The following is a 26,588-nucleotide window of genomic DNA, read 5'->3' as shown; positions in this document are numbered from 1 at the left end:
ATGAAGGTCAGTCCATCATTACTATAAGACATGAAGGACAGTCCATCATTACTTTAAGACATGAAGGTCAGTCCATCATTACTATAAGACATGAAGGTCAGTCCATCATTACTATAAGACATGAAGGTCAGTCCATCATTACTATAAGACATGAAGGTCAGTCCATCATTACTATAAGACATGAAGGTCAGTCCATCATTACTATAAGACATGAAGGTCAGTCCATCATTACTATAAGACATGAAGGTCAGTCAATCCGGAAAATGTCAAGAACCGCCACAGGACAGGAAGACCCAGAGTTACCAGCCTCATGAGGACCCGCCACAGGACAGGAAGACCCAGAGTTACCAGCCTCATGAGGACCCGCCACAGGACAGGAAGACCCAGAGTTACCAGCCTCATGAGGACCCGCCACGGGACAGGAAGACCCAGAGTTACCAGCCTCATGAGGACCCGCCACAGGACAGGAAGACCCAGAGTTACCAGCCTCATGAGGACCCGCCACGGGACAGGAAGACCCAGAGTTACCAGCCTCATGAGGACCCGCCACAGGACAGGAAGACCCAGAGTTACCAGCCTCATGAGGACCCGCCACAGGACAGGAAGACCCAGAGTTACCAGCCTCATGAGGACCCGCCACAGGACAGGAAGACCCAGAGTTACCAGCCTCATGAGGACCCGCCACAGGACAGGAAGACCCAGAGTTACCAGCCTCATGAGGACCGCCGCGGGACAGGAAGACCCAGAGTTACCAGCCTCATGAGGACCCGCCACAGGACAGGAAGACCCAGAGTTACCAGCCTCATGAGGACCCGCCACGGGACAGGAAGACCCAGAGTTACCAGCCTCATGAGGACCCGCCACAGGACAGGAAGACCCAGAGTTACCAGCCTCATGAGGACCCGCCACGGGACAGGAAGACCCAGAGTTACCAGCCTCATGAGGACCCGCCACAGGACAGGAAGACCCAGAGTTACCAGCCTCATGAGGACCCGCCACAGGACAGGAAGACCCAGAGTTCCCTCTGCTGCAGAGGATAAGTTCATTAGTTAAATGCACCTGTTCAGAGGAGGCTGTGTGAATCAGACCTTCATGGTCGAATCGCTGCAGAGAAACCCACTACTGAAGGACACCAATGAGAAGAAGAGACTTCCTTGGGCCAAGAAACACGAGCGATGGACATTAGACCGGTGGAAATCTGTCCTTTGGTCTGATGAGTCCAAATTGGAGATTTTTGGTTCCAACCGCCGTGTCTTTGTGGTTCCCACCGTGAAGCATGGAGGAGGAGGTGTTATGGAGTGGGGATGCTTTGCTGGTGACGCTGTCAGTGATTTATTTAGAATTTAAGGCACACTTCACCAGCATGGCTACCACAGCGTTCTGCAGCGATACGCCATCCCATCTGGTTTGCGCTTAGTGGGACTATCATTTGTTTTTCAACAGGACAATGACCCAACACACCTCCAGGCTGTGTAAGGGCTATTTGACCAAGAAGGAGAGTGATGGAGTGCTGCATCAGATGACCTGGCATCCACAATCCCCCGACCTCAACCCAATTGAGACGGTTTGGGATGAGTCGGACCGCAGAGTGAAAGAAAAGCAGCCAATAAGTGCTCAGCATATGTGGGAACTGTTGGAAAAGCATTCCAGGTGAAGCTGGTTGAGAGAATGCCAAGGGTGTCAGCTTTGAAGCATATAAACTCTGTAAAAACCGAAACGTCCTCTCACTGTCAACTGCGTTTTATTTTCAGCAAACTTTACGTGTAAATATTTGTATGAACACAAGATTCAACAACTGAGGCATAAACTGAACAAGTTCCACAGACATGTGACTAACAGGAATGGAATAATGTGTCCCTGAACAAAGGGGGGGGTCAAAATCAAAAGTAACAGTCAGTATCTGGTGTGGCCACCAGCTGCATTAAGTACTGCAGTGCATCTCCTCCTCATGGACTGCACCAGATTTGCCAGTTCTTGATGTGAGATGTTACCCCACTCTTCCACCAAGACACCTGCAAGTTCCCGGACATTTCTGGGGGGAATGGTCCTCACCCTCCGATCCAACAGGTCCCAGACGTGCTCAATTGGATTGAGATCCGGGCTCTTCGCTGACCATGGCAGAACACTGACATTCCTGTCTTGCTGGAAATCACGCACAGAACGAGCAGTATGGCTGGTGGCATTGTCATGCTGGAGGGTCATGTCAGGATGAGCCTGCAGGAAGGGTACCACATGAGGGAGGAGGATGTCTTCCCTGTAACGCACAGCGTTGAGATTGCCTGCAATGACAACAAGCTCAGTCCGATGATGCTGTGACACACCGCCCCAGACCATGACGGACCCTCCACCTCCAAATCGATCCCGCTCCAGAGTACAGGCCTCGGTGTAACGCTCATTCCTTCGACGATAAACGCGAATCCGACCATCACCCCTGGTGAGACAAAACCGCGACTCGTCAGAGAAGAGCACTTTTTGCCAGACCTGTCTGGTCCAGCGACGTGGGTTTGTGCTCATAGGCGATGTTGTTGCTGGTGATGTCTGGTGAGGACCTGCCTTACAACAGGCCCTACAAGCCCCTCAGTCCAGCTTCTCTCAGCCTATTGCAGACAGTCTGAGCACTGATGGAGGGATTGTGCGTTCCTGGTGTAACTCGGGCAGTTGTTGTTGCCATCCTGTACCTGTCCCGCAGGTGTGATGTTCGGATATACCGATCCTGTGCAGGTGTTGTTACACGTGGTCTGCCACTGCGTGGACGATCAGCTGTCCGTCCTGTCTCCCTGTAGCGCTGTCTTAGGCGTCTCACAGTACGGACATTGCAATCTATTGCCCTGGCCACATCTGCAGTCCTCATGCCTCCTTGCAGCACGCCTAAGGCACGTTCACTCAGATGAGCAGGGACCCTGGGCATCTTTCTTCTGGTGTTTTTCAGAGTCAGTAGAAAGGCCTCTTTTAGTGTCCTACGTTTTCATAACTGTGACCTTTAATTGCCTACCGTCTGTAAAGCTGTTAGTGTCTTAACGACCGTTCCACAGGTCCATGTTCATTAATTGTTTACGGTTCATTGATCAAGCATTGGGGAAACAGCGTTTAAACCCCTTTACAATGAAGATCTGTGAAGTTATTTGGATTTTTTTACGAATTATCTTTGAAAGAGATCAGGGTCCTGAAAAAAGGGATGTTTTTAACACTTTTTTTGTGTTTTTTTTGGTTCCTACATGATTCCATATTGTTTTATTTCACAGTAAATAATTAAGAAAAACCCTTGAATGAATAGGTGTGTCGACACACACACACACACACACACACAGTCTCTCACTCACAACCCTGTATCTATCCTAAGCATGTTGTAATCCTCCCCCCCCTCCCCCACAGTGACTACCAGTACCTGAGCGAGCACTTCCGGGAGGCCCACTACCTGTGCGAGGAAGGCCGCTGTGCTACGGAGCAATTCACCCACGCTTTCAGGAGCCAGATCGACTACAAGGCCCACAAGGCCTCGACGCACAGCAAGAACCGGGCCGAAGCGCGACAGAACCGACACATAGACCTGCAGTTCAGCTACGCCCCGCGGCAGACCCGACGCAACGACGGTGAGACTGGATACTGTGCGCTGTTTTCGGTGAGAAAAAAAAACACAACTTGGATTTCAGACCTTTGCTTGTTCCTTTCAAGGAGGTGCGGTGTCTGGAGAGGACTATGAGGAAGTGAGGTCGGGTCGAGGAGGAAGAGGAAGGAACCAACAGAACACCAGAGGTAGCTGGCGGTACAACCGGTCAGTATGACGTCATCACTACGAGACCAATTGTGTTACACGTCTCGCGCTAATCAACTTTTTAAGTATTGCATTTTATATCATACCTCCAAGACATGCTAACCTCTCACCATTACAATAACAGGGGAGGTTAGCATACCTCCAAGACATGCTAACCTCTCACCATTACAATAACAGGGGAGGTTAGCATTTTATATCATACCTCCAAGACATGCTAACCTCTCACCATTACAATAACAGGGAGGTTAGCATTTTATATCAAACCCCCAAGACATGCTAACCTCTCACCATTACAATAACAGGGGAGGTTAGCATACCTCCAAGACATGCTAACCTCTCACCATTACAATAACAGGGGAGGTTAGCATACCTCCAAGACATGCTAACCTCTCACCATTACAATAACAGGGGATGTTAGCATTTTATATCATACCTCCAAGACATGCTAACCTCTCACCATTACAATAACAGGGTGGGGTTAGCATACCTCCAAGACATGCTAACCTCTCACCATTACAATAACAGGGAGGGGTTAGCATACCTCCAAGACATGCTAACCTCTCACCATTACAATAACAGGGGAGGTTAGCATTTTATATCACACCCCCAAGACATGCTAACCTCTCACCATTACAATAACAGGGGAGGTTAGCATACCTCCAAGACATGCTATCCTCTCACCATTACAATAACAGGGGAGGTTAGCATTTTATATCACACCCCCAAGACATGCTAACCTCTCACAATTACAATAACAGGGGAGGTTAGCATACCGGCAAGACATGCTAACCTCTCACCATTACAGTAACGGGGGAGGTTAGCATACCTCCAAGACATGCTATCCTCTCACCATTACAGTAACGGGGGAGGTTAGCATACCTCCAAGACATGCTATCCTCTCACCATTACAATAACAGGGGAGGTTAGCATCTTATATTATACCCCCAAGACATGCTAACCTCTCACCATTACAACAACAGGGGAGTTTAGCATTTTATATCATACCCCCATGACATGCTAACCTCTCACCATTGCAATAACAGGGGAGGTTAGCATACCTCCAAGACATGCTAACCTCTCACCATTACAATAACAGGGGAGGTTAGCATTTTATATCACACCCCCAAGACATGCTAACCTCTCACAATTACAATAACAGGGGAGGTTAGCATACCGGCAAGACATGCTAACCTCTCACCATTACAGTAACGGGGGAGGTTAGCATACCTCCAAGACATGCTATCCTCTCACCATTACAATAACAGGGGAGGTTAGCATTTATATATCATAACCCCAAGACATGCTAACCTCTCACCATTACAACAACAGGGGAGTTTAGCATTTTATATCATACCCCCATGACATGCTAACCTCTCACCATTGCAATAACAGGGGAGGTTAGCATACCTCCAAGACATGCTAACCTCTCACCATTACAATAACAGGGGAGGTTAGCATTTATATATCATAACCCCAAGTACTTGAAGTAGGCTACCCACCTCTCACCCACAGACACAAACAAACATTATCATGAACACGTAGCCCTAGCTTCACCATCTGAAGTTCGCTAGCTAGTTCACTAGCAAGCTAAACCTATAACAAGTTATGAATGTATCATGCATTTAAATGGCTTAGACAAATAGACTGCTTGATGTAGCCAGCTAGCCAGGCTAATGTTGCTAACTAGCTAACCATGAGCGAGCTAGCCTTTCACCTTCCCCTGAATTCAGCAGTCTGGTCCAGGTCACGGCGGCCCTGGTGAGTGACGTGGTATTTGTAGTTCCGTTACGATAGCCACATTAGCAGCTAATTAGCATTTGATAAAAGTCTTAGAGAGATTTACACGGTTTAATCAAAACGTCACAGCCAGCGTAAACCTACACCGAAAACCTTTTTTAAATTTGAAGTGATTCTAATATCCGCAATGAATAAAAATGAATGTGTGGATAAACACATTGGAACCGTTTTGCGTGTTTTCACCCAGTGGTTTCTGGGTATTATATATGACTCTGTTAACTTTTTGCTGTGTTGTTGGTAGTGAGGAGGAGGACAGGGACTTGGCTGTAGCGGTCAGAGCCTCCATGATGCAACAGAGACGACAGGAGGACAGAGGACGAGACACCCAGGACAGGAGTGGAGCGCCCAAACACCGCAAAGAGGAGAGGGACGGAGAGGACGGAGAGGATGGAGCGGCCGGAGAGGATGGAGCGGCCGGAGAGGATGGAGCGGCCGGAGCGGATGGAGAGGATGGAGCGGCCGGAGCGGATGGAAAGGATGGAGCGGCCTGAGAGGACGGAGCGGATGGAGAGGCCTGAGAGGACGGAGCGGCCGGAGAGGCCGGAGCGGACGGAGAGGCCTGAGAGGACGGAGCGGACGGAGCGGACGGAGCGGACGGAGCGGACGGAGAGGACGGAGAGGCCTGAGAGGACGGAGAGGCCGGAGAGGACGGAGAGGCCTGAGAGGACGGAGCGGCCGGAGAGGACGGAGACTGAGGAGAGACCCAGGAGTTTTCCTATCAAACCTCCGGCAGAAACTCCCCCAGTGAAGACCATGAAGAGCAACCCTCTGACAGGAGAAGACTTCCCAGCTCTCCTGGGGGCTGCAGCGCCCACACTGAGGTACACACACACACACACACACACACACACACACACACACACACACACACTGATACACACACACACACACACACACACACACACACACACACACACACACACACACACATCCTGTCCCTGACCCAGGTCTCTTCGTAGCGATGCACCAGTCAACAGTTTGGACACATATATGGAATCATGTAGTAACCAAAAAAAAGTGTTAAACAAATCAAAATATATTTGAGATTCTTCAATGTAGCCTTAATGACGGCAGCTTTGCACACTCTTGGCATTCTCTCAACCAGCTTCACGGGGTAGTCACCTGGAATGCATTTCAATTAACAGGTGTGCCTTGTTAATTTGTGGAGTTTCTTTCCTTAATGCATTTGAGCCAATCAGTTGTGTTGTGACAAGGTAGGGGTGGTATACTTACCTTTGCTGATCCTCGGCGGAATGCATTCGCAGGACTCTCACTTCCACAAGAAATGTTCATTTGTTCGATAAAGTCCAATTTATGTCCAAATACCTCCGTTTTGTTGGCGCGTCCAGAACACTATTCCAAAGGCATAACGCGCGAGCGCAAAACCCGAGACGAAAAGCTCAAAAGTTCCATTACCGTTTGTAGAAACATGTCAAACGATGTTTACAATCAATCCTTAGGGTGTTTTTAACATAAATAATCGATAATATTCCAACCGGACAATAGCGTATTCATCACAGAAGAAAAAATTAAAAAAATGCTAGCCATGCGTGAACGCGCATGAAGTAATAACTACATGACCTCAGACAGTCCACTGCTTGAACCGGCTGTTAATCCCTCAATATTCACCATAGAAGACTCAAACAACTTTCTAAAGAGTGTTGCCATCTAGTGGAAGCCTTAGGAAGTGCAAAATTACCCCTAAGTCACTGTAGTTTGGAAAGGGAATACATTTTTAAAAAACTACAGCCTCAGATTTTCAACTTCCTGGTTGGATTTTTCTCAGGGTTTTTGCCTGCCATATGAGTTCTATTATACTCACAGACATCATTCAAACAGTTTTAGAAACTTTAGAGTGTTTTCTATCCAAATCTACTAATAATATGCATATTCTAGTTTCTGGGCCCGAGTAGTAGGCAGTTTAATTTGGGTACGTTTTTCATCCGGCCGTGAAAATACTGCCCCCTACCCAATAGAGGTTAAGGGATATTTGTCCAAGAAGGAGAGTGATGGAGTGCTGCATCAGATGACCTGGTTTCCACAATCCCCCGACCTCAACCCAATTGAGACGGTTTGTGATGAGTCGGACCGCAGAGTGAAAGAAAAGCAGCCAGTAAGCGCTCAGCATATGTGGGAACAGTTGGAAAAAGCATTCCAGGTGAAGCTGGTTGAGAGAATGCCAAGAGTGTGCAAAGCTGTCATCAAGGCAAAAGGGTGGCTACTGTTGAAGAAATCTAAACATACAATATATTTGGATTTAACACTTTGTTGGTTACTACATGATTCCATATGTGTTATTTCATAGTGTTGATGTCTTCTCTATTATTAAACAGTAAAAAAAATTAAGAAAAACTCTTGAATGAGTCGGTGTGTCCAAACTTTATACTGGTACTGTATGTTATAGGTATATAATGTGTGTTACAGTCTAAAGCTTCCCCAGGTCTCTGATGTATTATATATATATATTAATGTGTTACAGTCTAAAGCTTCCCCAGGTCCCTCTGATGTATTATATATATATATTAATGTGTTACAGTGTTAAGGCCCCCCAGGTCTCTGATGTATTATATATATATATTAATGTGTTACAGTCTAAAGCTTCCCCAGGTCCCTCTGATGTATTATATATATATTAATGTGTTACAGTGTTAAGGCTCCCCCCCAGGTCTCTGATGTATTATATATATATATTAATGTGTTACAGTGTTAAGGCTCCCCAGGTCTCTGATGTATTATATATATATATTAATGTGTTACAGTGTTAAGGCTCCCCCAGGTCTCTGATGTATTATATATATATATTAATGTGTTACAGTGTTAAGGCTCCCCCAGGTCTCTGATGTATTATATATATATATTAATGTGTTACAGTGTTAAGGCTCCCCCCCAGGTCTCTGATGTATTATATATATATATTAATGTGTTACAGTGTTAAGGCTCCCCAGGTCTCTGATGTATTATATATATATATTAATGTGTTACAGTGTTAAGGCTCCCCAGGTCTCTGATGTATTATATATATATATTAATGTGTTACAGTGTTAAGGCTCCCCAGGTCTCTGATGTATTATATATATATATATATTAATGTGTTACAGTGTTAAGGCTCCCCAGGTCTCTGATGTATTATATATATATATTAATGTGTTACAGTGTTAAGGCTCCCCAGGTCTCTGATGTATTATATATATATATTAATGTGTTACAGTGTTAAGGCTCCCCCAGGTCTCTGATGTATTATATATTAATGTGTTACAGTGTTAAGGCTCCCCCCCAGGTCTCTGATGTATTATATATATATATTAATTTGTTACAGTGTTAAGGCTCCCCCAGGTCTCTGATGTATTATATATATATATTAATGTGTTACAGTGTTAAGGCTCCCCCAGGTCTCTGATGTATTATATATATATATTAATGTGTTACAGTCTAAAGCTTCCCCAGGTCCCTCTGATGTATTATATATATATATATTAATGTGTTACAGTGTTAAGGCTCCCCCAGGTCTCTGATGTATTATATATATATATATTAATGTGTTACAGTGTTAAGGCTCCCCCAGGTCTCTGATGTATTATATATATATATTAATGTGTTACAGTGTTAAGGCTCCCCCAGGTCTCTGATGTATTATATATATATATTAATGTGTTACAGTGTTAAGGCTCCCCCAGGTCTCTGATGTATTATATATATATATTAATGTGTTACAGTCTAAAGCTTCCCCAGGTCCCTCTGATGTATTATATATATATATTAATGTGTTACAGTGTTAAGGCTCCCCCAGGTCTCTGATGTATTATATATATATATTAATGTGTTACAGTGTTAAGGCTCCCCCAGGTCTCTGATGTATTATATATATATATATTAATGTGTTACAGTGTTAAGGCCCCCAGGTCTCTGATGTATTATATATATATATTAATGTGTTACAGTGTTAAGGCTCCCCCAGGTCTCTGATGTATTATATATATATATTAATGTGTTACAGTGTTAAGGCTCCCCAGGTCTCTGATGTATTATATATATATATTAATGTGTTACAGTGTTAAGGCTCCCCAGGTCTCTGATGTATTATATATATATATATTAATGTGTTACAGTGTTAAGGCTCCCCCAGGTCTCTGATGTATTATATATATATATTAATGTGTTACAGTGTTAAGGCTCCCCCAGGTCTCTGATGTATTATATATATATATATATATTAATGTGTTACAGTGTTAAGGCTCCCCAGGTCTCTGATGTATTATATATATATATATATTAATGTGTTACAGTGTTAAGGCTCCCCCAGGTCTCTGATGTATTATATATATATATATTAATGTGTTACAGTGTTAAGGCTCCCCAGGTCTCTGTATTATATATATATATTAATGTGTTACAGTGTTAAGGCTCCCCAGGTCTCTGATGTATTATATATATATATATTAATGTGTTACAGTGTTAAGGCTCCCCCCCAGGTCTCTGATGTATTATATATATATAAATGTGTTACAGTGTTAAGGCTCCCCAGGTCTCTGATGTATTATATATATATATAAATGTGTTACAGTGTTAAGGTTCCCCAGGTCTCTGATGTATTATATATATATATTAATGTGTTACAGTGTTAAGGCTCCCCAGGTCTCTGATGTATTATATATATATATTAATGTGTTACAGTGTTAAGGCTCCCCAGGTCTCTGATGTATTATATATATATATTAATGTGTTACAGTGTTAAGGCTCCCCAGGTCTCTGATGTATTATATATATATATATTAATGTGTTACAGTGTTAAGGCTCCTCAGGTCCCTGATGTATTATATATATATATATTAATGTGTTACAGTGTTAAGGCTCCCCCAGGTCTCTGATGTATTATATATATATATATTAATGTGTTACAGTGTTAAGGCTCCCCAGGTCTCTGATGTATTATATATATATATTAATGTGTTACAGTGTTAAGGCTCCCCAGGTCTCTGATGTATTATATATATATATATTAATGTGTTACAGTGTTAAGGCTCCCCAGGTCTCTGATGTATTATATATATATATATATAAATGTGTTACAGTGTTAAGGCTCCCCAGGTCTCTGATGTATTATATATATATATTAATGTGTTACAGTGTTAAGGCTCCCCCAGGTCTCTGATGTATTATATATATATATATTAATGTGTTACAGTGTTAAGGCTCCCCAGGTCTCTGATGTATTATATATATATATTAATGTGTTACAGTGTTAAGGCTCCCCAGGTCTCTGATGTATTATATATATATATTAATGTGTTACAGTGTTAAGGCTCCCCCCCAGGTCTCTGATGTATTATATATATATATTAATGTGTTACAGTGTTAAGGCTCCCCCAGGTCTCTGATGTATTATATATATATATTAATGTGTTACAGTGTTAAGGCTCCCCAGGTCTCTGATGTATTATATATATATATATATATATATATTAATGTGTTACAGTCTAAAGCTTCCCCAGGTCCCTCTGATGTATTATATATATTAATGTGTTACAGTGTTAAGGCTCCCCCCCAGGTCTCTGATGTATTATATATATATATTAATGTGTTACAGTGTTAAGGCTCCCCAGGTCTCTGATGTATTATATATATATATTAATGTGTTACAGTGTTAAGGCTCCCCAGGTCTCTGATGTATTATATATATATATTAATGTGTTACAGTGTTAAGGCTCCCCCAGGTCTCTGATGTATTATATATATCTATATTAATGTGTTACAGTGTTAAGGCTCCCCAGGTCTCTGATGTATTATATATATATATTAATGTGTTACAGTGTTAAGGCTCCCCAGGTCTCTGATGTATTATATATATATATTAATGTGTTACAGTGTTAAGGCTTCCCAGGTCTCTGATGTATTATATATATATATTAATGTGTTACAGTCTAAAGCTTCCCCAGGTCCCTCTGATGTATTATATATATATATTAATGTGTTACAGTGTTAAGGCTCCCCAGGTCTCTGATGTATTATATATTAATGTGTTACAGTGTTAAGGCTCCCCAGGTCTCTGATGTATTATATATATATATTAATGTGTTACAGTGTTAAGGCTCCCCCAGGTCTCTAATGTATTATATATATATATTAATGTGTTACAGTGTTAAGGCTCCCCCCCAGGTCTCTGATGTATTATATATATATATATATATATATATATATTAATGTGTTACAGTGTTAAGGCTCCCCAGGTCTCTGATGTATTATATATATATATTAATGTGTTACAGTGTTAAGGCTCCCCCAGGTCTCTGATGTATTATATATATATATATTAATGTGTTACAGTGTTAAGGCTCCCCCAGGTCTCTGATGTATTATATATATATATTAATGTGTTACAGTGTTAAGGCTCCCCAGGTCTCTGATGTATTATATATATATATTAATGTGTTACAGTCTAAAGCTTCCCCAGCTCTCTGATGTATTATATATATATATATTAATGTGTTACAGTGTTAAGGCTCCCCCAGGTCTCTGATGTATTATATATATATATATTAATGTGTTACAGTGTTAAGGCTCCCCCAGGTCTCTGATGTATTATATATATATATTAATGTGTTACAGTGTTAAGGCTCCCCCAGGTCTCTGATGTATTATATATATATATATTAATGTGTTACAGTGTTAAGGCTCCCCAGGTCTCTGATGTATTATATATATATATTAATGTGTTACAGTGTTAAGGCTCCCCAGGTCTCTGATGTATTATATATATATAGTAATGTGTTACAGTGTTAAGGCTCCCCAGGTCTCTGATGTATTATATATATATATTAATGTGTTACAGTGTTAAGGCTCCCCAGGTCTCTGATGTATTATATATATATATTAATGTGTTACAGTGTTAAGGCTCCCCCAGGTCTCTGATGTATTATATATATATATTAATGTGTTACAGTGTTAAGGCTCCCCAGGTCTCTGATGTATTATATATATATATTAATGTGTTACAGTGTTAAGGCTCCCCAGGTCCCTGATGTATTATATATATATATATATTAATGTGTTACAGTGTTAAGGCTCCCCAGGTCTCTGATGTATTATATATATATATTAATGTGTTACAGTGTTAAGGCTCCCCCAGGTCTCTGATGTATTATATATATATATTAATGTGTTACAGTGTTAAGGCTCCCCAGGTCTCTGATGTATTATATATATATATTAATGTGTTACAGTGTTAAGGCTCCCAGGTCTCTGATGTATTATATATATATATTAATGTGTTACAGTGTTAAGGCTCCCCCAGGTCTCTGATGTATTATATATATATATTAATGTGTTACAGTGTTAAGGCTCCCCAGGTCTCTGATGTATTATATATATATATTAATGTGTTACAGTCTAAAGCTTCCCCAGGTCTCTGATGTATTATATATATATATATATATTAATGTGTTACAGTGTTAAGGCTCCCCAGGTCTCTGATGTATTATATATATATATTAATGTGTTACAGTGTTAAGGCTCCCCAGGTCTCTGATGTATTATATATATATATTAATGTGTTACAGTGTTAAGGCTCCCCAGGTCTCTGATATATTATATATATATATATTAATGTGTTACAGTGTTAAGGCTCCCCCAGGTCTCTGATGTATTATATATATATTAATGTGTTACAGTGTTAAGGCTCCCCAGGTCTCTGATGTATTATATATATATATATTAATGTGTTACAGTGTTAAGGCTCCCCAGGTCTCTGATGTATTATATATATATATAAATGTGTTACAGTGTTAAGGCTCCCCCAGGTCCCTGATGTATTATATATATATATTAATGTGTTACAGTGTTAAGGCTCCCCCAGGTCTCTGATATATATATTAATGTGTTACAGTGTTAAGGCTCCCCAGGTCTCTGATGTATTATATATATATATAAATGTGTTACAGTGTTAAGGCTCCCCCAGGTCCCTGATGTATTATATATATATATTAATGTGTTACAGTGTTAAGGCTCCCCCAGGTCTCTGATATATATATTAATGTGTTACAGTGTTAAGGCTCCCCCAGGTCTCTGATATATATATTAATGTGTTACAGTGTTAAGGCTCCCCCAGGTCTCTGATGTATTATATATATATTAATGTGTTACAGTGTTAAGGCTCCCCAGGTCTCTGATGTATTATATATATATATATTAATGTGTTACAGTGTTAAGGCTCCCCAGGTCTCTGATGTATTATATATATATATAAATGTGTTACAGTGTTAAGGCTCCCCCAGGTCCCTGATGTATTATATATATATATTAATGTGTTACAGTGTTAAGGCTCCCCCAGGTCTCTGATATATATATTAATGTGTTACAGTGTTAAGGCTCCCCAGGTCTCTGATGTATTATATATATATATATTAATGTGTTACAGTGTTAAGGCTCCCCAGGTCTCTGATGTATTATATATATATATATTAATGTGTTACAGTGTTAAGGCTCCCCAGGTCTCTGATGTATTATATATATATATTAATGTGTTACAGTGTTAAGGCTCCCCCATGTCTCTGATGTATTATATATATATATATTAATGTGTTACAGTGTTAAGGCTCCCCCAGGTCTCTGATATATTATATATATATATATATATTAATGTGTTACAGTGTTAAGGCTCCCCAGGTCTCTGATGTATTATATATATATATTAATGTGTTACAGTGTTAAGGCTCCCCAGGTCTCTGATGTATTATATATATATATATTAATGTGTTACAGTGTTAAGGCTCCCCCAGGTCTCTGATGTATTATATATATATTAATGTGTTACAGTGTTAAGGCTCCCCCAGGTCTCTGATGTATTATATATATATATTAATGTGTTACAGTGTTAAGGCTCCCCAGGTCTCTGATGTATTATATATATATATAAATGTGTTACAGTGTTAAGGCTCCCCCAGGTCTCTGATGTATTATATATATATATATATTAATGTGTTACAGTGTTAAGGCTCCCCAGGTCTCTGATGTATTATATATATATATTAATGTGTTACAGTGTTAAGGCTCCCCAGGTCCCTGATGTATTATATATATATATTAATGTGTTACAGTGTTAAGGCTCCCCAGGTCTCTGATGTATTATATATATATATATTAATGTGTTACAGTGTTAAGGCTCCCCAGGTCTCTGATGTATTATATATATATATTAATGTGTTACAGTGTTAAGGCTCCCCAGGTCTCTGATGTATTATATATATATATTAATGTGTTACAGTGTTAAGGCTCCCCAGGTCTCTGATGTATTATATATATATATATTAATGTGTTACAGTGTTAAGGCTCCCCAGGTCTCTGATGTATTATATATATATATATTAATGTGTTACAGTGTTAAGGCTCCCCCAGGTCTCTGATGTATTATATATATATATATATTAATGTGTTACAGTGTTAAGGCTCCCCAGGTCTCTGATGTATTATATATATATATATATATTAATGTGTTACAGTGTTAAGGCTCCCCAGGTCTCTGATGTATTATATATATATATTAATGTGTTACAGTGTTAAGGCTCCCCAGGTCTCTGATGTATTATATATATATTAATGTGTTACAGTGTTAAGGCTCCCCAGGTCTCTGATGTATTATATATATATATTAATGTGTTACAGTGTTAAGGCTCCCCCCCAGGTCTCTGATGTATTATATATATATATATTAATGTGTTACAGTGTTAAGGCTCCCCAGGTCTCTGATGTATTATATATATATATATTAATGTGTTACAGTGTTAAGGCCCCCCAGGTCTCTGATGTATTATATATATATATATTAATGTGTTACAGTGTTAAGGCTCCCCAGGTCTCTGATGTATTATATATATATATATTAATGTGTTACAGTGTTAAGGCTCCCCAGGTCTCTGATGTATTATATATATATATTAATGTGTTACAGTGTTAAGGCTCCCCAGGTCTCTGATGTATTATATATATATATATTAATGTGTTACAGTGTTAAGGCCCCCCAGGTCTCTGATGTATTATATATATATATATATTAATGTGTTACAGTGTTAAGGCCCCCCAGGTCCCTCTGAAGGAGGACGACTTCCCCAGTCTATCTGCTGCCGCGGTTACGACCCCCGTGACCCCCCGCCTACTCCGCCCAACCCAGGAAGCACTCCTCCTTCCAAGAGGAAGATTTCCCCGTCCTGGTCTCTAAGATCCGCCCTCCCAGACCAGCGGGGGGCGGAGCGACCTCAGCCTGGAGCCAATCCAGCAGCAGCAGCACCTCCAAGCCGGTCATCCTTCCATCCTCTTCCTCTAGACCTTCCTCTAACAACCCTCCTCTTCCTCTCCCCGCCGGCCCCCGGCTCCTCTCCTCCTCTTCCTCTCGGAGGAAAAAGCTCTCCGCCCGCCGCCCGTCCCCGCCCTCTGATGATGACGATTGCGTTGCCAAGACGACGAAGGAGCGCCGAGCAATTCCGACCATGTTGGATATCTCCTCTCTTCTCATCGTCAAAGGACCCTCTAAGCCCCACCCACCTACCTCTAAGCCCCTCCCACCGACCTCTAAGCCCCTCCCGCCGACCTCTAAGCCCCTCCCACTGACATCTAACCCCGCCCCGAGCCCCACGTCCAAGTCGGCCAAGAAGAAGAAACGGACCACGCCCCTTCCGCCATTTGGGAACCAAGTTCCTGTCCCCACGGAAACGGTCTCCAGGGTACAGAAGGAGAACGTTCCGGAGAGCCGCGCCTCCAAACCGCTGGTTGCTGTGACGACGACGGCGGCGGTTAAAACGAGCGGATTGGCTAACGGCCACCTGGATAAACCAATCACGGCGGCCCCCCTCCCCGAGGCCCAGCCTGACCCCCCCCTGGAGGAGGAAGAGGAGGAGTTCCCTGCCCTCGTCTCCAAGAAACCCCCCCCAGGTACAGAACTATCCCTATTGGCTCTACACATTACAACACACCAGACGGTAACGCCCCAGCAGTAACACCAGACAGTAACGCCCCAGCAGTAACACCACACCAGACAGTAACGTCCCAGCAGTAACAACACACCAGACAGTAACGCCCCAGCAGTAACACCAGACAGTAACGCCCCAGCAGTAACAACACACCAGACAGTAACGCCCCAGCAGTAACAACACACCAGACAGTAACGCCCCAGCAGTAACACCAGACAGTAACGCCCCAGCAGTAACAACACACCAGACAGTAACGCCCCAGCAGTAACAACACACCAGACAGTAACGCCCCAGCAGTAACACCACACCAGACAGTAACGCCCCAGCAGTAACACCAGACAGTAACGCCCCAGCAGTAACACCAGACAGTAACGCCCCAGCAGTAACACACCAGACAGTAACGCCCCAGCAGTAACACACCAGACAGTAACGCCCCAGCAGTAACACCACACCAGACAGTAACGCCCCAGCAGTAACACCACACCAGACAGTAACGTCCCAGCAGTAACACCAGACAGTAACGCCCCAGCAGTAACAACACACCAGACAGTAACGTCCCAGCAGTAACACCAGACAGTAACGCCCCAGCAGTAACAACACACCAGACAGTAACGCCCCAGCAGTAACACCACACCAGACAGTAACGCCCCAGCAGTAACACCAGACAGTAACGTCCCAGCAGTAACACCACACCAGACAGTAACGCCCCAGCAGTAACACCACACCAGACTGTAACGCCCCAGCAGTAACACCAGACAGTAACGTCCCAGCAGTAACACCAGACAGTAACGTCCCAGCAGTAACACCACACCAGACAGTAACGTCCCAGCAGTAACACCAGACAGTAACGCCCCAGCAGTAACACCACACCAGACAGTAACGTCCCAGCAGTAACACCACACCAGACAGTAACGTCCCAGCAGTAACACCACACCAGACAGTAACGTCCCAGCAGTAACACCACACCAGACAGTAACGCCCCAGCAGTAACACACCAGACAGTAACGCCCCAGCAGTAACACACCAGACAGTAACGCCCCAGCAGTAACACCACACCAGACAGTAACGCCCCAGCATTAACACACCAGACAGTAACGTCCCAGCAGTAACACCACACCAGACAGTAACGTCCCAGCAGTAACACCACACCAGACAGTAACGCCCCAGCAGTAACAACACACCAGACAGTAACGCCCCAGCAGTAACAACACACCAGACAGTAACGCCCCAGCAGTAACACCACACCAGACAGTAACGTCCCAGCAGTAACACCACACCAGACAGTAACGCCCCAGCAGTAACACACCAGACAGTAACGCCCCAGCAGTAACAACACACCAGACAGTAACGCCCCAGCAGTAACACACCAGACAGTAACGTCCCAGCAGTAACAACACACCAGACAGTAACGTCCCAGCAGTAACACCACACCACACAGTAACGCCCCAGCAGTAACACCAGACAGTAACGTCCCAGCAGTAACACCACACCAGACAGTAACGCCCCAGCAGTAACAACACACCAGACAGTAACGCCCCAGCAGTAACACCAGACAGTAACGCCCCAGCAGTAACACCACACCAGACAGTAACGTCCCAGCAGTAACACCAGACAGTAACGCCCCAGCAGTAACAACACACCAGACAGTAACGTCCCAGCAGTAACAACACACCAGACAGTAACGTCCCAGCATTAACACCAGACAGTAACGCCCCAGCAGTAACACCACACCAGACAGTAACGCCCCAGCAGTAACACCAGACAGTAACGCCCCAGCAGTAACACCAGACAGTAACGCCCCAGCAGTAACACCAGACAGTAACGCCCCAGCAGTAACACCAGACAGTAACGCCCCAGCAGTAACACCACACCAGACAGTAACGTCCCAGCAGTAACACCAGACAGTAACGCCCCAGCAGTAACACCACACCAGACAGTAACGTCCCAGCAGTAACACCAGACAGTAACGCCCCAGCAGTAACACCACACCAGACAGTAACGCCCCAGCAGTAACACCACACCAGACAGTAACGTCCCAGCAGTAACACCAGACAGTAACGCCCCAGCAGTAACACCACACCAGACAGTAACGTCCCAGCAGTAACACCAGACAGTAACGCCCCAGCAGTAACACCACACCAGACAGTAACGTCCCAGCAGTAACACCAGACAGTAACGCCCCAGCAGTAACACCACACCAGACAGTAACGCCCCAGCAGTAACACCAGACAGTAACGTCCCAGCATTAACACCAGACAGTAACGTCCCAGCAGTAACACCAGACAGTAACGTCCCAGCAGTAACACCACACCAGACAGTAACGCCCCAGCAGTAACACCAGACAGTAACGTCCCAGCAGTAACACCAGACAGTAACGCCCCAGCAGTAACACCAGACAGTAACGCCCCAGCAGTAACACCAGACAGTAACGTCCCAGCAGTAACACCAGACAGTAACGCCCCAGCAGTAACACCAGACAGTAACGCCCCAGCAGTAACACCAGACAGTAACGTCCCAGCAGTAACACCAGACAGTAACGTCCCAGCAGTAACACCACACCAGACAGTAACGCCCCAGCAGTAACACCACACCAGACAGTAACGCCCCAGCAGTAACACCAGACAGTAACGTCCCAGCAGTAACACCAGACAGTAACGTCCCAGCAGTAACACCAGACAGTAACGCCCCAGCAGTAACACCACACCAGACAGTAACGTCCCAGCAGTAACACCACACCAGACAGTAACGTCCCAGCAGTAACACCACACCAGACAGTAACGCCCCAGCAGTAACACACCAGACAGTAACGCCCCAGCAGTAACACACCAGACAGTAACGCCCCAGCAGTAACACCACACGAGACAGTAACGCCCCAGCATTAACACACCAGACAGTAACGCCCCAGCAGTAACACCAGACAGTAACGTCCCAGCAGTAACACCACACCAGACAGTAACGTCCCAGCAGTAACACCACACCAGACAGTAACGCCCCAGCAGTAACAACACACCAGACAGTAACGCCCCAGCAGTAACAACACACCAGACAGTAACGCCCCAGCAGTAACACCACACCAGACAGTAACGTCCCAGCAGTAACACCACACCAGACAGTAACGCCCCAGCAGTAACACACCAGACAGTAACGCCCCAGCAGTAACAACACACCAGACAGTAACGCCCCAGCAGTAACACACCAGACAGTAACGTCCCAGCAGTAACAACACACCAGACAGTAACGTCCCAGCAGTAACACCACACCACACAGTAACGCCCCAGCAGTAACACCAGACAGTAACGTCCCAGCAGTAACACCACACCAGACAGTAACGCCCCAGCAGTAACAACACACCAGACAGTAACGCCCCAGCAGTAACACCAGACAGTAACGCCCCAGCAGTAACACCACACCAGACAGTAACGTCCCAGCAGTAACACCAGACAGTAACGCCCCAGCAGTAACAACACACCAGACAGTAACGTCCCAGCAGTAACACCAGACAGTAACGCCCCAGCAGTAACACCACACCAGACAGTAACGCCCCAGCAGTAACACCAGACAGTAACGCCCCAGCAGTAACACCAGACAGTAACGCCCCAGCAGTAACACCAGACAGTAACGCCCCAGCAGTAACACCAGACAGTAACGCCCCAGCAGTAACACCACACCAGACAGTAACGTCCCAGCAGTAACACCAGACAGTAACGCCCCAGCAGTAACACCACACCAGACAGTAACGTCCCAGCAGTAACACCAGACAGTAACGCCCCAGCAGTAACACCACACCAGACAGTAACGCCCCAGCAGTAACACCACACCAGACAGTAACGCCCCAGCAGTAACACCAGACAGTAACGCCCCAGCAGTAACACCACACCAGACAGTAACGTCCCAGCAGTAACACCAGACAGTAACGCCCCAGCAGTAACACCACACCAGACAGTAACGTCCCAGCAGTAACACCAGACAGTAACGCCCCAGCAGTAACACCACACCAGACAGTAACGCCCCAGCAGTAACACCAGACAGTAACGTCCCAGCATTAACACCAGACAGTAACGCCCCAGCAGTAACACCACACCAGACAGTAACGCCCCAGCAGTAACAACACACCAGACAGTAACGCCCCAGCAGTAACACCAGACAGTAACGCCCCAGCAGTAACACCAGACAGTAACGCCCCAGCAGTAACACCACACCAGACAGTAACGCCCCAGCAGTAACAACACACCAGACAGTAACGCCCCAGCAGTAACACCACACCAGACAGTAACGTCCCAGCAGTAACACCACACCAGACAGTAACGTCCCAGCAGTAACACCACACCAGACAGTAACGTCCCAGCAGTAACACCAGACAGTAACGTCCCAGCAGTAACACCACACCAGACAGTAACGCCCCAGCAGTAACACCACACCAGACAGTAACGTCCCAGCAGTAACACCAGACAGTAACGCCCCAGCAGTAACACCACACCAGACAGTAACGCCCCAGCAGTAACACACCAGACAGTAACGTCCCAGCAGTAACACCAGACAGTAACGTCCCAGCAGTAACACCACACCAGACAGTAACGCCCCAGCAGTAACACCACACCAGACAGTAACGTCCCAGCAGTAACACCACACCAGACAGTAACGCCCCAGCAGTAACAACACACCAGACAGTAACGCCCCAGCAGTAACACCAGACAGTAACGCCCCAGCAGTAACACCAGACAGTAACGCCCCAGCAGTAACACCACACCAGACAGTAACGCCCCAGCAGTAACACCAGACAGTAACGCCCCAGCAGTAACACCAGACAGTAACGTCCCAGCAGTAACACCAGACAGTAACGTCCCAGCAGTAACACCACACCAGACAGTAACGTCCCAGCAGTAACAACACACCAGACAGTAACGCCCCAGCAGTAACAACACACCAGACAGTAACGCCCCAGCAGTAACACCAGACAGTAACGTCCCAGCAGTAACACCACACCAGACAGTAACGCCCCAGCAGTAACACCAGACAGTAACGCCCCAGCAGTAACACCAGACAGTAACGCCCCAGCAGTAACACCAGACAGTAACGTCCCAGCAGTAACACCAGACAGTAACGTCCCAGCAGTAACAACACACCAGACAGTAACGCCCCAGCAGTAACAACAGACAGTAACGCCCCAGCAGTAACACCACACCACACAGTAACGCCCCAGCAGTAACAACAGACAGTAACGCCCCAGCAGTAACAACACACCAGACAGTAACGCCCCAGCAGTAACACCAGACAGTAACGTCCCAGCAGTAACACCACACCAGACAGTAACGCCCCAGCAGTAACACCACACCAGACAGTAACGTCCCAGCAGTAACAACACACCAGACAGTAACGTCCCAGCAGTAACACCACACCAGACAGTAACGTCCCAGCAGTAACACCACACCAGACAGTAACGCCCCAGCAGTAACACCACACCAGACAGTAACGCCCCAGCAGTAACACCAGACAGTAACGCCCCAGCAGTAACACCACACCAGACAGTAACGCCCCAGCAGTAACACCACACCAGACAGTAACGCCCCAGCAGTAACAACACACCAGACAGTAACGTCCCAGCAGTAACACCAGACAGTAACGTCCCAGCAGTAACACCAGACGGTAACGCCCCAGCAGTAACACCACACCAGACAGTAACGTCCCAGCAGTAACACCAGACAGTAACGCCCCAGCAGTAACACCACACCAGACGGTAACGCCCCAGCAGTAACAACACACCAGACAGTAACGCCCCAGCAGTAACAAACACCAGACAGTAACGCCCCAGCAGTAACAACACACCAGACAGTAACGCCCCAGCAGTAACAACACACCAGACAGTAACGCCCCAGCAGTAACAACACACCAGACAGTAACGCCCCAGCAGTAACAACACACCAGACAGTAACGTCCCAGCAGTAACACCAGACAGTAACGCCCCAGCAGTAACACCACACCAGACAGTAACGTCCCAGCAGTAACACCACACCAGACAGTAACGCCCCAGCAGTAACACCAGACAGTAACGCCCCAGCAGTAACACCACACCAGACAGTAACGCCCCAGCAGTAACACCACACCAGACAGTAACGCCCCAGCAGTAACACCCAGACAGTAACGCCCCAGCAGTAACACCAGACAGTAACGCCCCAGCAGTAACACCACACCAGACAGTAACGTCCCAGCAGTAACACCAGACAGTAACGCCCCAGCAGTAACACCAGACAGTAACGCCCCAGCAGTAACACCAGACAGTAACGTCCCAGCAGTAACACCAGACAGTAACGTCCCAGCAGTAACACCAGACAGTAACGTCCCAGCAGTAACACCAGACAGTAACGCCCCAGCAGTAACACCACACCAGACAGTAACGCCCCAGCAGTAACACCACACCAGACAGTAACGTCCCAGCAGTAACACCACACCAGACAGTAACGCCCCAGCAGTAACATCAGACAGTAACGTCCCAGCAGTAACACCAGACAGTAACGTCCCAGCAGTAACACCAGACAGTAACGTCCCAGCAGTAACACCAGACAGTAACGCCCCAGCAGTAACACCACACCAGACAGTAACGTCCCAGCAGTAACACCAGACAGTAACGCCCCGACAGTAACGCCAGACAGTAACGTCCCAGCAGTAACAACACACCAGACAGTAACGTCCCAGCAGTAACACCAGACAGTAACGTCCCAGCAGTAACACCACACCAGACAGTAACGTCCCAGCAGTAACACCAGACAGTAACGTCCCAGCAGTAACACCAGACAGTAACGTCCCAGCAGTAACACCACACCAGACAGTAACGCCCCAGCAGTAACACCAGACAGTAACGCCCCAGCAGTAACACCAGACAGTAACGCCCCAGCAGTAACACCACCGACAGTAACGCCCCAGCAGTAACACCAGACAGTAACGCCCCAGCAGTAACACCACACCAGACAGTAACGTCCCAGCAGTAACACCAGACAGTAACGCCCCAGCAGTAACACCACACCAGACAGTAACGTCCCAGCAGTAACACCACACCAGACAGTAACGTCCCAGCAGTAACACCACACCAGACAGTAACGCCCCAGCAGTAACACCACACCAGACAGTAACGCCCCAGCAGTAACACCAGACAGTAACGCCCCAGCATTAACACCAGACAGTAACGCCCCAGCAGTAACACCACACCAGACAGTAACGCCCCAGCAGTAACAACACACCAGACAGTAACGCCCCAGCAGTAACACCAGACAGTAACGCCCCAGCAGTAACACCAGACAGTAACGCCCCAGCAGTAACACCACACCAGACAGTAACGCCCCAGCAGTAACACCACACCAGACAGTAACGTCCCAGCAGTAACACCAGACAGTAACGTCCCAGCAGTAACACCAGACAGTAACGTCCCAGCAGTAACACCACACCAGACAGTAACGCCCCAGCAGTAACACCAGACAGTAACGCCCCAGCAGTAACACCAGACAGTAACGCCCCAGCAGTAACACCAGACAGTAACGCCCCAGCAGTAACACCAGACAGTAACGCCCCAGCAGTAACACCAGACAGTAACGCCCCAGCAGTAACACCACCGACAGTAACGCCCCAGCAGTAACACCAGACAGTAACGTCCCAGCAGTAACACCAGACAGTAACGCCCCAGCAGTAACACCAGACAGTAACGCCCCAGCAGTAACACCAGACAGTAACATCCACTGGTTTTTCCATCAATGAATAAGAAGCGTCATTTTTTTCAATCGATTTAAAAATGTTCTTCTCCTGAACAATTTGGACGGCAGCAATTTGATTTATTGACATTTTTTAAGTATTCGTTTTTTTTTTTTTGCCCATTGCGTAGAGAATCATTGTTCTATCGAAACCGCTGTGAAATATATATTTAATAACCCAAAATATTGAAAACCGAAAGTAAAAGACACAAGAACTAAACATAAGAACAGGGAGCATAGAAATACCTCACATAGAACGAGATCTACATCTTCTTAGACTTGCTGTCTATGAGAGTGACAGCTCTATAACACACGTTTCTATGTGAATTTAGCTGCAGCTTTAAGTTTTGGGGGTTTTATGGATGAAAGTAACATCGATAACGTAGTGATGTTGTTTATCTCCTCCAGGATTTAAAAGTTCCTTCGTCCTGAAGAGTTCTGCCCCCCCAACGTCCTGTCCCCGTCTCCCCCGGCCAGGGCGGCGCCCCCGCCCAGTAAGCCCCCGGGGTTCACCGGCATCCCCCTCAACAGCAACGTGGTGGAGCCCCCTGCATCCAGCCCCCGGTGAGACCGACCATCACCTTTACAGACCATCACATCACCTTTACAGACCATCACATCACCTTTACAGACCATCACATCACCTTTACAGACCATCACATCACCTTTACAGGCCGACCATCACCTTTACAGACCATCACCTTTACAGACCATCACCTTTACAGACCATCACAGGACCATCACATCACCTTTACACCTTTACAGGACCATCACATCACCTTTACAGACCATCACATCACCTTTACAGACAGACCATCACATCACCTTTACAGACCATCACATCACCTTTACAGACAGACCATCACATCACCTTTACAGACAGACCATCACATCACCTTTACAGACCAGACATCACCTTTACAGACCAGACATCACCTTTACAGACTCCAGACAGACCATCACCTTTACAGACTCCAGACAGACCACCACCTTTACAGACTCCAGACAGACCACCACCTTTACAGACACCAGACAGACCAGACTCCAGACAGACCACCACCTTTACAGACTCCAGACAGACCAGACTCCAGACAGACCAAGATAGACAGACCACCACCTTTACAGACTCCAGACAGACCACCACCTTTACAGACACCAGACAGACCAGACTCCAGACAGACCACCACCTTTACAGACTCCAGACAGACCAGACTCCAGACAGACCACCACCTTTACAGACTCCAGACAGACCAGACTCCAGACAGACCGCCACCTTTACAGACTCCAGACAGACCACCACCTTTACAGACTCCAGACAGACCACCACCTTTACAGACTCCAGACAGACCACCACCTTTACAGACTCCAGACAGACCACCACCTTTACAGACTCCAGACAGACCACCACCTTTACAGACTCCAGACAGACCACCACCTTTACAGACACCAGACAGACCACCACCTTTACAGACTCCAGACAGACCACCACCTTTACAGACTAGACATCACCTTTACAGACTAGACATCACCTTTACAGACTCCAGACAGACCGCCACCTTTACAGACTCCAGACAGACCGCCACCTTTACAGACTCCAGACAGACTGCCACCTTTACAGACTCCAGACAGACCACCACCTTTACAGACTCCAGACAGACCGCCACCTTTACAGACTCCAGACAGACCACCACCTTTACAGACTCCAGACAGACCGCCACCTTTACAGACTCCAGACAGACCGCCACCTTTACAGACTCCAGACAGACCGCCACCTTTACAGACTCCAGACAGACCGCCACCTTTACAGACTCCAGACAGACCGCCACCTTTACAGACTCCAGACAGACCACCACCTTTACAGACTCCAGACAGACCACCACCTTTACAGACTCCAGACAGACCAGACTCCAGACAGACACCAGACAGACCAGACTCCAGACAGACCACCACCTTTACAGACTCCAGACAGACCGCCACCTTTACACAACAACACATATTTGATTGAAGCTCAGTGTGTCTAAATGACTCCATATGGGGGGTGTTCAGCTCTCCCCAGTCCCCGGGGGTGTTCAGCTCTCCCCAGTCCCCGGGGGTGTACCTGGCTCCAGAGAACTTCCAGCGACGGAACATGGAACTGATCCAGTCCATTAAGAACCTCCTGCAGAACGACCAGTCACGATTCAACCAGTTCAAGGACTACTCTGGCCAGTTCAGACAGGTACGCCCTGACTCCTAACCTTAACCCCCTAACCCTAACCTTAACCCCCTAACCCTAAGGACTACTCTGGACAGTTCAGACAGGTAAGCCCTGACTCCTATCCCTAAGGA

The 26,588-nt window shown here is 46.0% G+C and overlaps 1 pseudogene; it reads left to right on the top strand.

Annotated features, from left to right (window-relative positions):
* LOC123724009 (E3 ubiquitin-protein ligase ZNF598-like) overlaps positions 1–26,588 on the top strand; it is a 66,526-nt pseudogene that overhangs the window by 21,921 nt on the left and 18,017 nt on the right.

The sequence above is a fragment of the Salmo salar genome, unplaced genomic scaffold, assembly GCF_905237065.1.
Source record: "Salmo salar unplaced genomic scaffold, Ssal_v3.1, whole genome shotgun sequence".
NCBI lineage: Eukaryota > Metazoa > Chordata > Actinopteri > Salmoniformes > Salmonidae > Salmo > Salmo salar.
This window is presented reverse-complemented; position numbering and strand designations above follow the sequence as displayed.